We start from the raw sequence: 14,750 nt of genomic DNA on the forward strand, positions 1-14,750 counted from the left end.
TTGTGAATCGAAGTCAGACGCCTTATCCATTAGGCCACGCAACCTGTTAAATACACTCCTATATGACATCATGCAGACGTTGTTTTGCCACAATAGACATGAAAATTGCGAACCTGTCCGAATGAGGAAAGCTAGTGATATTGAACAAGTATGAAGAGACGCTATCCCTCAATCTTGTGATGCATAATCAGACACAATATTACTCAGGCCTCGCACTCTTAGATTATTAAATATTATAACAATGTCCTAGCTTTTCAAAGCAAGAAGAACAAAGCCTTATCTCGGGAAATTGCGAACATGTCCAAAATAGCTGTGCTAATGAAATTAAAAAACAACGAGGAGAGTCAAACCCTCAATCTTCTGATTTGAAGTCAAACACCTTATCCATTAGGCGACACACTCTACTCCACATAATCCAATATGACATCATTCAGACGTTGTTTTGCAACAATAGACATCAAAATTGTGAACCGGTCCGAATGAGGAAAGCTAGTTATATTGAACAAGTACGAAGAGAAGCTATCCCTCAATCTTGTGATGCAGAATCAGACACAATATTTCACAGGTCTCGCATTCTTAGATCATTGAAGTTGCATGACAATGTCCTAGCATTTCAAAGCAACAAGAACAAAGACTTATTTCAGGAAATTGCAAACAAGTCCAAATTAACGAAATTAAACGACCACGAAGGGACTGGAAAAATCAATCTTCTGATTCGAAGTCAGACACCTTATCCATTAGGCCACGCAGCCTGTTTCATATACACTTATATGACATCATGCAGACGTTGTTTTACCACAATAGACATGAAAATTGCGAACCTGTCCGAATGAGGAAAGCTAGTGATATTGAACAAGTACGAAGAGACGCTATCCCTCAATCTTGTGATGCATAATCAGACACAATATTACTCAGGCCTCGCACTCTTAGATTATTAAATATTATAACAATGTCCTAGCTTTTCAAAGCAAGAAGAACAAAGCCTTATCTCGGGAAGTTGCGAACATGTCCAAAATAGCTGTGCAATTGAAATTAAACAACAACGAGGAGAGTCAAACCCTCAATCGTCTGATTTGAAGTCAAACACCTTATCCATTAGGCGACACACTCTACTCCACATAATCCAATATGACATCATTCAGACGTTGTTTTGCAACAATAGACATCAAAATTGTGAACCGGTCCGAATGAGGAAAGCTAGTTATATTGAACAAGTACGAAGAGACGCTATCCCTCAATCTTGTGATGCAGAATCAGACACAATATTTCACAGGTCTCGCATTCTTAGATCATTGAAGTTGCATGACAATGTTCTAGCATTTCAAAGCAACAAGAACAAAGACTTATTTCCGCAAATTGCAAACAAGTCCAAATTAACTGAGTTTATGAAATTAAACGACCACGAAGGGACTCGAACCCTTAATCTTGTGAATCGAAGTCAGACGCCTTATCCATTAGGCCACGCAACCTGTTAAATACACTCCTATATGACATCATGCAGACGTTGTTTTGCCACAATAGACATGAAAATTGCGAACCTGTCCGAATGAGGAAAGCTACTGATATTGAACAAGTATGAAGAGACGCTATCCCTCAATCTTGTGATGCATAATCAGACACAATATTACTCAGGCCTCGCACTCTTAGATTATTAAATATTATAACAATGTCCTAGCTTTTCAAAGCAAGAAGAACAAAGCCTTATCTCGGGAAATTGCGAACATGTCCAAAATAGCTGTGCTAATGAAATTAAAAAACAACGAGGAGAGTCAAACCCTCAATCTTCTGATTTGAAGTCAAACACCTTATCCATTAGGCGACACACTCTACTCCACATAATCCAATATGACATCATTCAGACGTTGTTTTGCAACAATAGATATCAAAATTGTGAACCGGTCCGAATGAGGAAAGCTAGTTATATTGAACAAGTACGAAGAGACGCTATCCCTCAATCTTGTGATGCAGAATCAGACACAATATTTCACAGGTCTCGCATTCTTAGATCATTGAAGTTGCATGACAATGTCCTAGCATTTCAAAGCAACAAGAACAAAGACTTATTTCAGGAAATTGCAAACAAGTCCAAATTAACGAAATTAAACGACCACGAAGGGACTCGAAAAATCAATCTTCTGATTCGAAGTCAGACACCTTATCCATTAGGCCACGCAGCCTGTTTCATATACACTTATATGACATCATGCAGACGTTGTTTTACCACAATAGACATGAAAATTGCGAACCTGTCCGAATGAGGAAAGCTAGTGATATTGAACAAGTACGAAGAGACGCTATCCCTCAATCTTGTGATGCATAATCAGACACAATATTACTCAGGCCTCGCACTCTTAGATTATTAAATATTATAACAATGTCCTAGCTTTTCAAAGCAAGAAGAACAAAGCCTTATCTCGGGAAGTTGCGAACATGTCCAAAATAGCTGTGCAATTGAAATTAAACAACAACGAGGAGAGTCAAACCCTCAATCGTCTGATTTGAAGTCAAACACCTTATCCATTAGGCGACACACTCTACTCCACATAATCCAATATGACATCATTCAGACGTTGTTTTGCAACAATAGACATCAAAATTGTGAACCGGTCCGAATGAGGAAAGCTAGTTATATTGAACAAGTACGAAGAGACGCTATCCCTCAATCTTGTGATGCAGAATCAGACACAATATTTCACAGGTCTCGCATTCTTAGATCATTGAAGTTGCATGACAATGTTCTAGCATTTCAAAGCAACAAGAACAAAGACTTATTTCCGCAAATTGCAAACAAGTCCAAATTAACTGAGTTTATGAAATTAAACGACCACGAAGGGACTCGAACCCTTAATCTTGTGAATCGAAGTCAGACGCCTTATCCATTAGGCCACGCAACCTGTTAAATACACTCCTATATGACATCATGCAGACGTTGTTTTGCCACAATAGACATGAAAATTGCGAACCTGTCCGAATGAGGAAAGCTAGTGATATTGAACAAGTATGAAGAGACGCTATCCCTCAATCTTGTGATGCATAATCAGACACAATATTACTCAGGCCTCGCACTCTTAGATTATTAAATATTATAACAATGTCCTAGCTTTTCAAAGCAAGAAGAACAAAGCCTTATCTCGGGAAATTGCGAACATGTCCAAAATAGCTGTGCTAATGAAATTAAAAAACAACGAGGAGAGTCAAACCCTCAATCTTCTGATTTGAAGTCAAACACCTTATCCATTAGGCGACACACTCTACTCCACATAATCCAATATGACATCATTCAGACGTTGTTTTGCAACAATAGATATCAAAATTGTGAACCGGTCCGAATGAGGAAAGCTAGTTATATTGAACAAGTACGAAGAGACGCTATCCCTCAATCTTGTGATGCAGAATCAGACACAATATTTCACAGGTCTCGCATTCTTAGATCATTGAAGTTGCATGACAATGTCCTAGCATTTCAAAGCAACAAGAACAAAGACTTATTTCAGGAAATTGCAAACAAGTCCAAATTAACGAAATTAAACGACCACGAAGGGACTCGAAACATCAATCTTCTGATTCGAAGTCAGACACCTTATCCATTAGGCCACGCAGCCTGTTTCATATACACTTATATGACATCATGCAGACGTTGTTTTACCACAATAGACATGAAAATTGCGAACCTGTCCGAATGAGGAAAGCTAGTGATATTGAACAAGTACGAAGAGACGCTATCCCTCAATCTTGTGATGCATAATCAGACACAATATTACTCAGGCCTCGCACTCTTAGATTATTAAATATTATAACAATGTCCTAGCTTTTCAAAGCAAGAAGAACAAAGCCTTATCTCGGGGAGTTGCGAACAAGTCCAAATTAACTGAGTTTATGAAATTAAAAGACCACGAAGGGACTCGAACCCTCAATCTTCTGATTCGAAGTCAGACGCCTTATCTATTAGGCCACGCAGCCTGTTACATATACTCCTATATGACATCATGCAGACGTTGTTTTACCACAATAGACATGAAAATTGCGAACCTGTCCGAATGAGGAAAGCTAGTGATATTGAACAAGTACGAAGAGAAGCTATCCCTCAATCTTGTGATGCATAATCAGACACAATATTACTCAGGTCTCGCATTCTTAGATTATTAAATATTATAACAATGTCCTAGCTTTTCAAAGCAAGAAGAACAAAGCCTTATCTCGGGAAGTTGCGAACATGTCCAAAATAGCTGAGCTAATGAAATTAAACAACAACGAGGAGAGTCAAACCCTCAATCGTCTGATTTGAAGTCAAACACCTTATCCATTAGGCGACACACTCTACTCCACATAATCCAATATGACATCATTCAGACGTTGTTTTGCAACAATAGACATCAAAATTGTGAACCGGTCCGAATGAGGAAAGCTAGTTATATTGAACAAGTACGAAGAGAAGCTATCCCTCAATCTTGTGATGCAGAATCAGACACAATATTTCACAGGTCTCGCATTCTTAGATCATTGAAGTTGCATGACAATGTCCTAGCATTTCAAAGCAACAAGAACAAAGACTTATTTCAGGAAATTGCAAACAAGTCCAAATTAACGAAATTAAATGACAACGAAGGGACTCGAAACATCAATCTTCTGATTCGAAGTCAGACACCTTATCCATTAGGCCACGCAGCCTGTTTCATATACACTTATATGACATCATGCAGACGTTGTTTTACCACAATAGACATGAAAATTGCGAACCTGTCCGAATGAGGAAAGCTAGTGATATTGAACAAGTACGAAGAGACGCTATCCCTCAATCTTGTGATGCATAATCAGACACAATATTACTCAGGCCTCGCACTCTTAGATTATTAAATATTAAAACAATGTCCTAGCTTTTCAAAGCAAGAAGAACAAAGCCTTATCTCGGGAAGTTGCGAACAAGTCCAAATTAACTGAGTTTATGAAATTAAAAGACCACAAAGGGACTCGAACCCTCAATCTTCTGATTCGAAGTCAGACGCCTTATCCATTAGGCCAAGCAGCCTGTTACATATACTCCTATATGACATCATGCAGACGTTGTTTTACCACAATAGACATGAAAATTGCGAACCTGTCCGAATGAGGAAAGCTAGTGATATTGAACAAGTACGAAGAGAAGCTATCCCTCAATCTTGTGATGCATAATCAGACACAATATTACTCAGGTCTCGCATTCTTAGATTATTAAATATTATAACAATGTCCTAGCTTTTCAAAGCAAGAAGAACAAAGCCTTATCTCGGGAAGTTGCGAACATGTCCAAAATAGCTGTGCTAATGAAATTAAACGACAACGAGGAGAGTCAAACCCTCAATCGTCTGATTTGAAGTCAAACACCTTATCCATTAAGCGACACACTCTACTCCACATAATCCAATATGACATCATTCAGACGTTGTTTTGCAACAATAGATATCAAAATTGCGAACCTGTCCGAATGAGGAAAGCTAGTGATATTGAACAAGTACGAAGAGAAGCTATCCCTCAATCTTGTGATGCAGAATCAGACACAATATTTCACAGGTCTCGCATTCTTAGATCATTGAAGTTGCATGACAATGTCCTAGCATTTCAAAGCAACAAGAACAAAGACTTATTTCAGGAAATTGCAAACAAGTCCAAATTAACGAAATTAAACGACCACGAAGGGACTCGAAACATCAATCTTCTGATTCGAAGTCAGACACCTTATCCATTAGGCCACGCAGCCTGTTTCATATACACTTATATGACATCATGCAGACGTTGTTTTACCACAATAGACATGAAAATTGCGAACCTGTCCGAATGAGGAAAGCTAGTGATATTGAACAAGTACGAAGAGACGCTATCCCTCAATCTTGTGATGCATAATCAGACACAATATTACTCAGGCCTCGCACTCTTAGATTATTAAATATTATAACAATGTCCTAGCTTTTCAAAGCAAGAAGAACAAAGCCTTATCTCGGGAAGTTGCGAACAAGTCCAAATTAACTGAGTTTATGAAATTAAAAGACCACGAAGGGACTCGAACCCTCAATCTTCTGATTCGAAGTCAGACGCCTTATCCATTAGGCCAAGCAGCCTGTTACATATACTCCTATATGACATCATGCAGACGTTGTTTTACCACAATAGACATGAAAATTGCGAACCTGTCCGAATGAGGAAAGCTAGTGATATTGAACAAGTACGAAGAGAAGCTATCCCTCAATCTTGTGATGCATAATCAGACACAATATTACTCAGGTCTCGCATTCTTAGATTATTAAATATTATAACAATGTCCTAGCTTTTCAAAGCAAGAAGAACAAAGCCTTATCTCGGGAAGTTGCGAACATGTCCAAAATAGCTGTGCTAATGAAATTAAACGACAACGAGGAGAGTCAAACCCTCAATCGTCTGATTTGAAGTCAAACACCTTATCCATTAGGCGACACACTCTACTCCACATAATCCAATATGACATCATTCAGACGTTGTTTTGCAACAATAGACATCAAAATTGTGAACCGGTCCGAATGAGGAAAGCTAGTTATATTGAACAAGTACGAAGAGAAGCTATCCCTCAATCTTGTGATGCAGAATCAGACACAATATTTCACAGGTCTCGCATTCTTAGATCATTGAAGTTGCATGACAATGTCCTAGCATTTCAAAGCAACAAGAACAAAGACTTATTTCAGGAAATTGCAAACAAGTCCAAATTAACGAAATTAAACGACCACGAAGGGACTCGAAACATCAATCTTCTGATTCGAAGTCAGACACCTTATCCATTAGGCCACGCAGCCTGTTTCATATACACTTATATGACATCATGCAGACGTTGTTTTACCACAATAGACATGAAAATTGCGAACCTGTCCGAATGAGGAAAGCTAGTGATATTGAACAAGTACGAAGAGACGCTATCCCTCAATCTTGTGATGCATAATCAGACACAATATTACTCAGGCCTCGCACTCTTAGATTATTAAATATTATAACAATGTCCTAGCTTTTCAAAGCAAGAAGAACAAAGCCTTATCTCGGGAAGTTGCGAACAAGTCCAAATTAACTGAGTTTATGAAATTAAAAGACCACGAAGGGACTCGAACCCTCAATCTTCTGATTCGAAGTCAGACGCCTTATCCATTAGGCCACGCAGCCTGTTACATATACTCCTATATGACATCATGCAGACGTTGTTTTACCACAATAGACATGAAAATTGCGAACCTGTCCGAATGAGGAAAGCTAGTGATATTGAACAAGTACGAAGAGAAGCTATCCCTCAATCTTGTGATGCATAATCAGACACAATATTACTCAGGTCTCGCATTCTTAGATTATTAAATATTATAACAATGTCCTAGCTTTTCAAAGCAAGAAGAACAAAGCCTTATCTCGGGAAGTTGCGAACATGTCCAAAATAGCTGTGCTAATGAAATTAAACGACAACGAGGAGAGTCAAACCCTCAATCGTCTGATTTGAAGTCAAACACCTTATCCATTAGGCGACACACTCTACTCCACATAATCCAATATGACATCATTCAGACGTTGTTTTGCAACAATAGATATCAAAATTGTGAACCGGTCCGAATGAGGAAAGCTAGTTATATTGAACAAGTACGAAGAGAAGCTATCCCTCAATCTTGTGATGCAGAATCAGACACAATATTTCACAGGTCTCGCATTCTTAGATCATTGAAGTTGCATGACAATGTTCTAGCATTTCAAAGCAACAAGAACAAAGACTTATTTCAGGAAATTGCAAACAAGTCCAAATTAACTGAGTTTATGAAATTAAACGACCACGAAGGGACTCAAACCCTCAATCTTCTGATTCGAAGTCAGACGCCTTATCCATTAGGCCACGCAGCCTGTTACATATACTCCTATATGACATCATGCAGACGTTGTTTTACCACAATAGACATGAAAATTGCGAACCTGTCCGAATGAGGAAAGCTAGTGATATTGAACAAGTACGAAGAGACGCTATCCCTCAATCTTGTGATGCATAATCAGACACAATATTACTCAGGCCTCGCACTCTTAGATTATTAAATATTATAACAAAGTCCTAGCTTTTCAAAGCAAGAAGAACAAAGCCTTATCTCGGGAAGTTGCGAACATGTCCAAAATAGCTGTGCTAATGAAATTAAACAACAACGAGGAGAGTCAAACCCTCAATCGTCTGATTTGAAGTCAAACACCTTATCCATTAGGCGACACACTCTACTCCACATAATCCAATATGACATCATTCAGACGTTGTTTTGCAACAATAGATATCAAAATTGTGAACCGGTCCGAATGAGGAAAGCTAGTTATATTGAACAAGTACGAAGAGACGCTATCCCTCAATCTTGTGATGCAGAATCAGACACAATATTTCACAGGTCTCGCATTCTTAGATCATTGAAGTTGCATCACAATGTTCTAGCATTTCAAAGCAACAAGAACAAAGACTTATTTCCGCAAATTGCAAACAAGTCCAAATTAACTGAGTTTATGAAATTAAACAACCACGAAGGGAGTCGAACCCTTAATCTTCTGATTCGAAGTCAGACGCCTTATCCATTAGGCCACGCAACCTGTTAAATACACTCCTATATGACATCATGCAGACGTTGTTTTGCCACAATAGACATGAAAATTGCGAACCTGTCCGAATGAGGAAAGCTAGTGATATTGAACAAGTATGAAGAGACGCTATCCCTCAATCTTGTGATGCATAATCAGACACAATATTACTCAGGCCTCGCACTCTTAGATTATTAAATTGTATAACAATGTCCTAGCTTTTCAAAGCAAGAAGAACAAAGCCTTATCTCGGGAAGTTGCGAACATGTCCAAAATAGCTGAGCTAATGAAATTAAACAACAACGAGGAGAGTCAAACCCTCAATCGTCTGATTTGAAGTCAAACACCTTATCCATTAGGCGACACACTCTACTCCACATAATCCAATATGACATCATTCAGACGTTGTTTTGCAACAATAGACATCAAAATTGTGAACCGGTCCGAATGAGGAAAGCTAGTTATATTGAACAAGTACGAAGAGAAGCTATCCCTCAATCTTGTGATGCAGAATCAGACACAATATTTCACAGGTCTCGCATTCTTAGATCATTGAAGTTGCATGACAATGTCCTAGCATTTCAAAGCAACAAGAACAAAGACTTATTTCAGGAAATTGCAAACAAGTCCAAATTAACGAAATTAAACGACCACGAAGGGACTCGAAACATCAATCTTCTGATTCGAAGTCAGACACCTTATCCATTAGGCCACGCAGCCTGTTTCATATACACTTATATGACATCATGCAGACGTTGTTTTACCACAATAGACATGAAAATTGCGAACCTGTCCGAATGAGGAAAGCTAGTGATATTGAACAAGTACGAAGAGACGCTATCCCTCAATCTTGTGATGCATAATCAGACACAATATTACTCAGGCCTCGCACTCTTAGATTATTAAATATTATAACAATGTCCTAGCTTTTCAAAGCAAGAAGAACAATGCCTTATCTCGGGAAGTTGCGAACAAGTCCAAATTAACTGAGTTTATGAAATTAAAAGACCACGAAGGGACTCGAACCCTCAATCTTCTGATACGAAGTCAGACGCCTTATCTATTAGGCCACGCAGCCTGTTACATATACTCCTATATGACATCATGCAGACGTTGTTTTACCACAATAGACATGAAAATTGCGAACCTGTCCGAATGAGGAAAGCTAGTGATATTGAACAAGTACGAAGAGAAGCTATCCCTCAATCTTGTGATGCATAATCAGACACAATATTACTCAGGTCTCGCATTCTTAGATTATTAAATATTATAACAATGTCCTAGCTTTTCAAAGCAAGAAGAACAAAGCCTTATCTCGGGAAGTTGCGAACATGTCCAAAATAGCTGAGCTAATGAAATTAAACAACAACGAGGAGAGTCAAACCCTCAATCGTCTGATTTGAAGTCAAACACCTTATCCATTAGGCGACACACTCTACTCCACATAATCCAATATGACATCATTCAGACGTTGTTTTGCAACAATAGACATCAAAATTGTGAACCGGTCCGAATGAGGAAAGCTAGTTATATTGAACAAGTACGTAGAGAAGCTATCCCTCAATCTTGTGATGCAGAATCAGACACAATATTTCACAGGTCTCGCATTCTTAGATCATTGAAGTTGCATGACAACGTCCTAGCATTTCAAAGCAACAAGAACAAAGACTTATTTCAGGAAATTGCAAACAAGTCCAAATTAACGAAATTAAACGACCACGAAGGGACTCGAAACATCAATCTTCTGATTTGAAGTCAGACACCTTATCCATTAGGCCACGCAGCCTGTTTCATATACACTTATATGACATCATGCAGACGTTGTTTTACCACAATAGACATGAAAATTGCGAACCTGTCCGAATGAGGAAAGCTAGTGATATTGAACAAGTACGAAGAGAAGCTATCCCTCAATCTTGTGATGCATAATCAGACACAATATTACTCAGGCCTCGCACTCTTAGATTATTAAATATTATAACAATGTCCTAGCTTTTCAAAGCAAGAAGAACAAAGCCTTATCTCGGGAAGTTGCGAACAAGTCCAAATTAACTGAGTTTATGAAATTAAAAGACCACGAAGGGACTCGAACCCTCAATCTTCTGATTCGAAGTCAGACGCCTTATCCATTGGGCCACGCAGCCTGTTACATATACTCCTATATGACATCATGCAGACGTTGTTTTACCACAATAGACATGAAAATTGCGAACCTGTCCGAATGAGGAAAGCTAGTGATATTGAACAATTACGAAGAGAAGCTATCCCTCAATCTTGTGATGCATAATCAGACACAATATTACTCAGGTCTCGCATTCTTAGATTATTAAATATTATAACAATGTCCTAGCTTTTCAAAGCAAGAAGAACAAAGCCTTATCTCGGGAAGTTGCGAACATGTCCAAAATAGCTGTGCTAATGAAATTAAACGACAACGAGGAGAGTCAAACCCTCAATCGTCTGATTTGAAGTCAAACACCTTATCCATTAGGCGACACACTCTACTCCACATAATCCAATATGACATCATTCAGACGTTGTTTTGCAACAATAGATATCAAAATTGTGAACCGGTCCGAATGAGGAAAGCTAGTTATATTGAACAAGTACGAAGAGAAGCTATCCCTCAATCTTGTGATGCAGAATCAGACACAATATTTCACAGGTCTCGCATTCTTAGATCATTGAAGTTGCATGACAATGTTCTAGCATTTCAAAGCAACAAGAACAAAGACTTATTTCAGGAAATTGCAAACAAGTCCAAATTAACTGAGTTTATGAAATTAAACGACCACGAAGGGACTCAAACCCTCAATCTTCTGATTCGAAGTCAGACGCCTTATCCATTAGGCCACGCAGCCTGTTACATATACTCCTATATGACATCATGCAGACGTTGTTTTACCACAATAGACATGAAAATTGCGAACCTGTCCGAATGAGGAAAGCTAGTGATATTGAACAAGTACGAAGAGACGCTATCCCTCAATCTTGTGATGCATAATCAGACACAATATTACTCAGGCCTCGCACTCTTAGATTATTAAATATTATAACAATGTCCTAGCTTTTCAAAGCAAGAAGAACAAAGCCTTATCTCGGGAAGTTGCGAACATGTCCAAAATAGCTGTGCTAATGAAATTAAACAACAACGAGGAGAGTCAAACCCTCAATCGTCTGATTTGAAGTCAAACACCTTATCCATTAGGCGACACACTCTACTCCACATAATCCAATATGACATCATTCAGACGTTGTTTTGCAACAATAGATATCAAAATTGTGAACCGGTCCGAATGAGGAAAGCTAGTTATATTGAACAAGTACGAATAGAAGCTATCCCTCAATCTTGTGATGCAGAATCAGACACAACATTTCACAGGTCTCGCATTCTTAGATCATTGAAGTTGCATGACAATGTCCTAGCATTTCAAAGCAACAAGAACAAAGACTTATTTCAGGAAATTGCAAACAAGTCCAAATTAACTGAGTTTACGAAATTAAATGACCACGAAGGGACTCGAACCCTCAATCTTCTGATTCGAAGTCAGACGCCTTATCCATTAGGCCACGCAGCCTGTTTCATATACAACTATATGACATCATGCAGACGTTGTTTTACCACAATAGACATGAAAATTGCGAACCTGTCCGAATGAGGAAAGCTAGTGATATTGAACAAGTACGAAGAGACGCTATCCCTCAATCTTGTGATGCATAATCAGACACAATATTACTCAGGCCTCGCACTCTTAGATTATTAAATATTATAACAATGTCCTAGCTTTTCAAAGCAAGAAGAACAAAGCCTTATCTCGGGAAGTTGCGAACAAGTCCAAATTAACTGAGTTTATGAAATTAAACGACCACGAAGGGACTCGAACCCTCAATCTTCTAATTCGAAGTCAGACTCCTTATCCATTAGGCCACGCAGCCTGTTACATATACTCCTATATGACATCATGCAGACGTTGTTTTACCACAATACACATGAAAATTGCGAACCTGTCCGAATGAGGAAAGCTAGTGATATCGAACAAGTACTAAGAGACGCTATCCCTCAATCTTGTGATGCATAATCAGACACAATATTACTCAGGCCTCGCACTCTTAGATTATTAAATATTATAACAATGTCCTAGCTTTTCAAAGCAAGAAGAACAAAGCCTTATCTCGGGAAGTTGCGAACATGTCCAAAATAGCTGTGCTAATGAAATTAAACAACAACGAGGAGAGTCAAACCCTCAATCGTCTGATTTGAAGTCAAACACCTTATCCATTAGGCGACACACTCTACTCCACATAATCCAATATGACATCATTCAGACGTTGTTTTGCAACAATAGACATCAAAATTGTGAACCGGTCCGAATGAGGAAAGCTAGTTATATTGAACAAGTACGAAGAGAAGCTATCCCTCAATCTTGTGATGCAGAATCAGACACAATATTTCACAGGTCTCGCATTCTTAGATCATTGAAGTTGCATGACAATGTCCTAGCATTTCAAAGCAACAAGAACAAAGACTTATTTCAGGAAATTGCAAACAAGTCCAAATTAACTGAGTTTACGAAATTAAACGACCACGAAGGGACTCGAACCCTCAATCTTCTGATTCGAAGTCAGACGCCTTATCCATTAGGCCACGCAGCCTGTTTCATTTACACCTATATGACATCATGCAGACGTTGTTTTACCACAATAGACATGAAAATTGCGAACCTGTCCGAATGAGGAAAGCTAGTGATATTGAACAAGTACGAAGAGACGCTATCCCTCAATCTTGTGATGCATAATCAGACACAATATTACTCAGGCCTCGCACTCTTAGATTATTAAATTGTATAACAATGTCCTAGCTTTTCAAAGCAAGAAGAACAAAGCCTTATCTCGGGAAGTTGCGAACATGTCCAAAATAGCTGTGCAATTGAAATTAAACAACAACGAGGAGAGTCAAACCCTCAATCGTCTGATTTGAAGTCAAACACCTTATCCATTAGGCGACACACTCTACTCCACATAATCCAATATGACATCATTCAGACGTTGTTTTGCAACAATAGACATCAAAATTGTGAACCGGTCCGAATGAGGAAAGCTAGTTATATTGAACAAGTACGAAGAGACGCTATCCCTCAATCTTGTGATGCAGAATCACAATATTTCACAGGTCTCGCATTCTTAGATCATTGAAGTTGCATGACAATGTTCTAGCATTTCAAAGCAACAAGAACAAAGACTTATTTCCGCAAAATGCAAACAAGTCCAAATTAACTGAGTTTATGAAATTAAACGACCACGAAGGGACTCGAACCCTTAATCTTGTGATTCGAAGTCAGACGCCTTATCCATTAGGCCACGCAACCTGTTAAATACACTCCTATATGACATCATGCAGACGTTGTTTTACCACAATAGACATGAAAATTGCGAACCTGTCCGAATGAGGAAAGCTAGTGATATTGAACAAGTACGAAGAGAAGCTATCCCTCAATCTTGTGATGCATAATCAGACACAATATTACTCAGGTCTCGCATTCTTAGATTATTAAATATTATAACAATGTCCTAGCTTTTCAAAGCAAGAAGAACAAAGCCTTATCTTGGGAAGTTGCGAACATGTCCAAAATAGCTGAGCTAATGAAATTAAACAACAACGAGGAGAGTCAAACCCTCAATCGTCTGATTTGAAGTCAAACACCTTATCCATTAGGCGACACACTCTACTCCACATAATCCAATATGACATCATTCAGACGTTGTTTTGCAACAATAGACATCAAAATTGTGAACCGGTCCGAATGAGGAAAGCTAGTTATATTGAACAAGTACGAAGAGAAGCTATCCCTCAATCTTGTGATGCAGAATCAGACACAATATTTCACAGGTCTCGCATTCTTAGATCATTGAAGTTGCATGACAATGTCCTAGCATTTCAAAGCAACAAGAACAAAGACTTATTTCAGGAAATTGCAAACAAGTCCAAATTAACGAAATTAAACGACCACGAAGGGACTCGAAACATCAATCTTCTGATTCGAAGTCAGACACCTTATCCATTAGGCCACGCAGCCTGTTTCATATACACTTATATGACATCATGCAGACGTTGTTTTACCACAATAGACATGAAAATTGCGAACCTGTCCGAATGAGGAAAGCTAGTGATA

At 38.6% G+C, this 14,750-nt stretch overlaps 6 non-coding genes across 6 annotated transcripts; all 6 read right to left on the bottom strand.

Moving 5' to 3' along the window:
* Nucleotides 1-7,085: 7,085 nt before the first annotated feature.
* trnar-ucg (transfer RNA arginine (anticodon UCG)) lies at nt 7,086-7,158 on the bottom strand. Its single transcript has one exon. It is a non-coding gene; the product is annotated as a tRNA-Arg (tRNA).
* Nucleotides 7,159-7,802: 644 nt separating this feature from the next.
* On the bottom strand, nt 7,803-7,875 carry trnar-ucg (transfer RNA arginine (anticodon UCG)). The gene has a single exon. It is a non-coding gene; the product is annotated as a tRNA-Arg (tRNA).
* Nucleotides 7,876-10,651: 2,776 nt separating this feature from the next.
* trnar-ucg (transfer RNA arginine (anticodon UCG)) lies at nt 10,652-10,724 on the bottom strand. The gene has a single exon. It is a non-coding gene; the product is annotated as a tRNA-Arg (tRNA).
* A 644-nt stretch (nt 10,725-11,368) lies between these two features.
* Nucleotides 11,369-11,441, bottom strand: trnar-ucg (transfer RNA arginine (anticodon UCG)). The gene has a single exon. It is a non-coding gene; the product is annotated as a tRNA-Arg (tRNA).
* Nucleotides 11,442-12,085: 644 nt separating this feature from the next.
* Nucleotides 12,086-12,158, bottom strand: trnar-ucg (transfer RNA arginine (anticodon UCG)). The gene has a single exon. It is a non-coding gene; the product is annotated as a tRNA-Arg (tRNA).
* A 1,002-nt stretch (nt 12,159-13,160) lies between these two features.
* trnar-ucg (transfer RNA arginine (anticodon UCG)) lies at nt 13,161-13,233 on the bottom strand. The gene has a single exon. It is a non-coding gene; the product is annotated as a tRNA-Arg (tRNA).
* Nucleotides 13,234-14,750: the final 1,517 nt, after the last annotated feature.

The sequence above is a fragment of the Salvelinus alpinus genome, chromosome 25 (assembly GCF_045679555.1).
Source record: "Salvelinus alpinus chromosome 25, SLU_Salpinus.1, whole genome shotgun sequence".
In the NCBI taxonomy this organism is placed as follows: domain Eukaryota; kingdom Metazoa; phylum Chordata; class Actinopteri; order Salmoniformes; family Salmonidae; genus Salvelinus; species Salvelinus alpinus.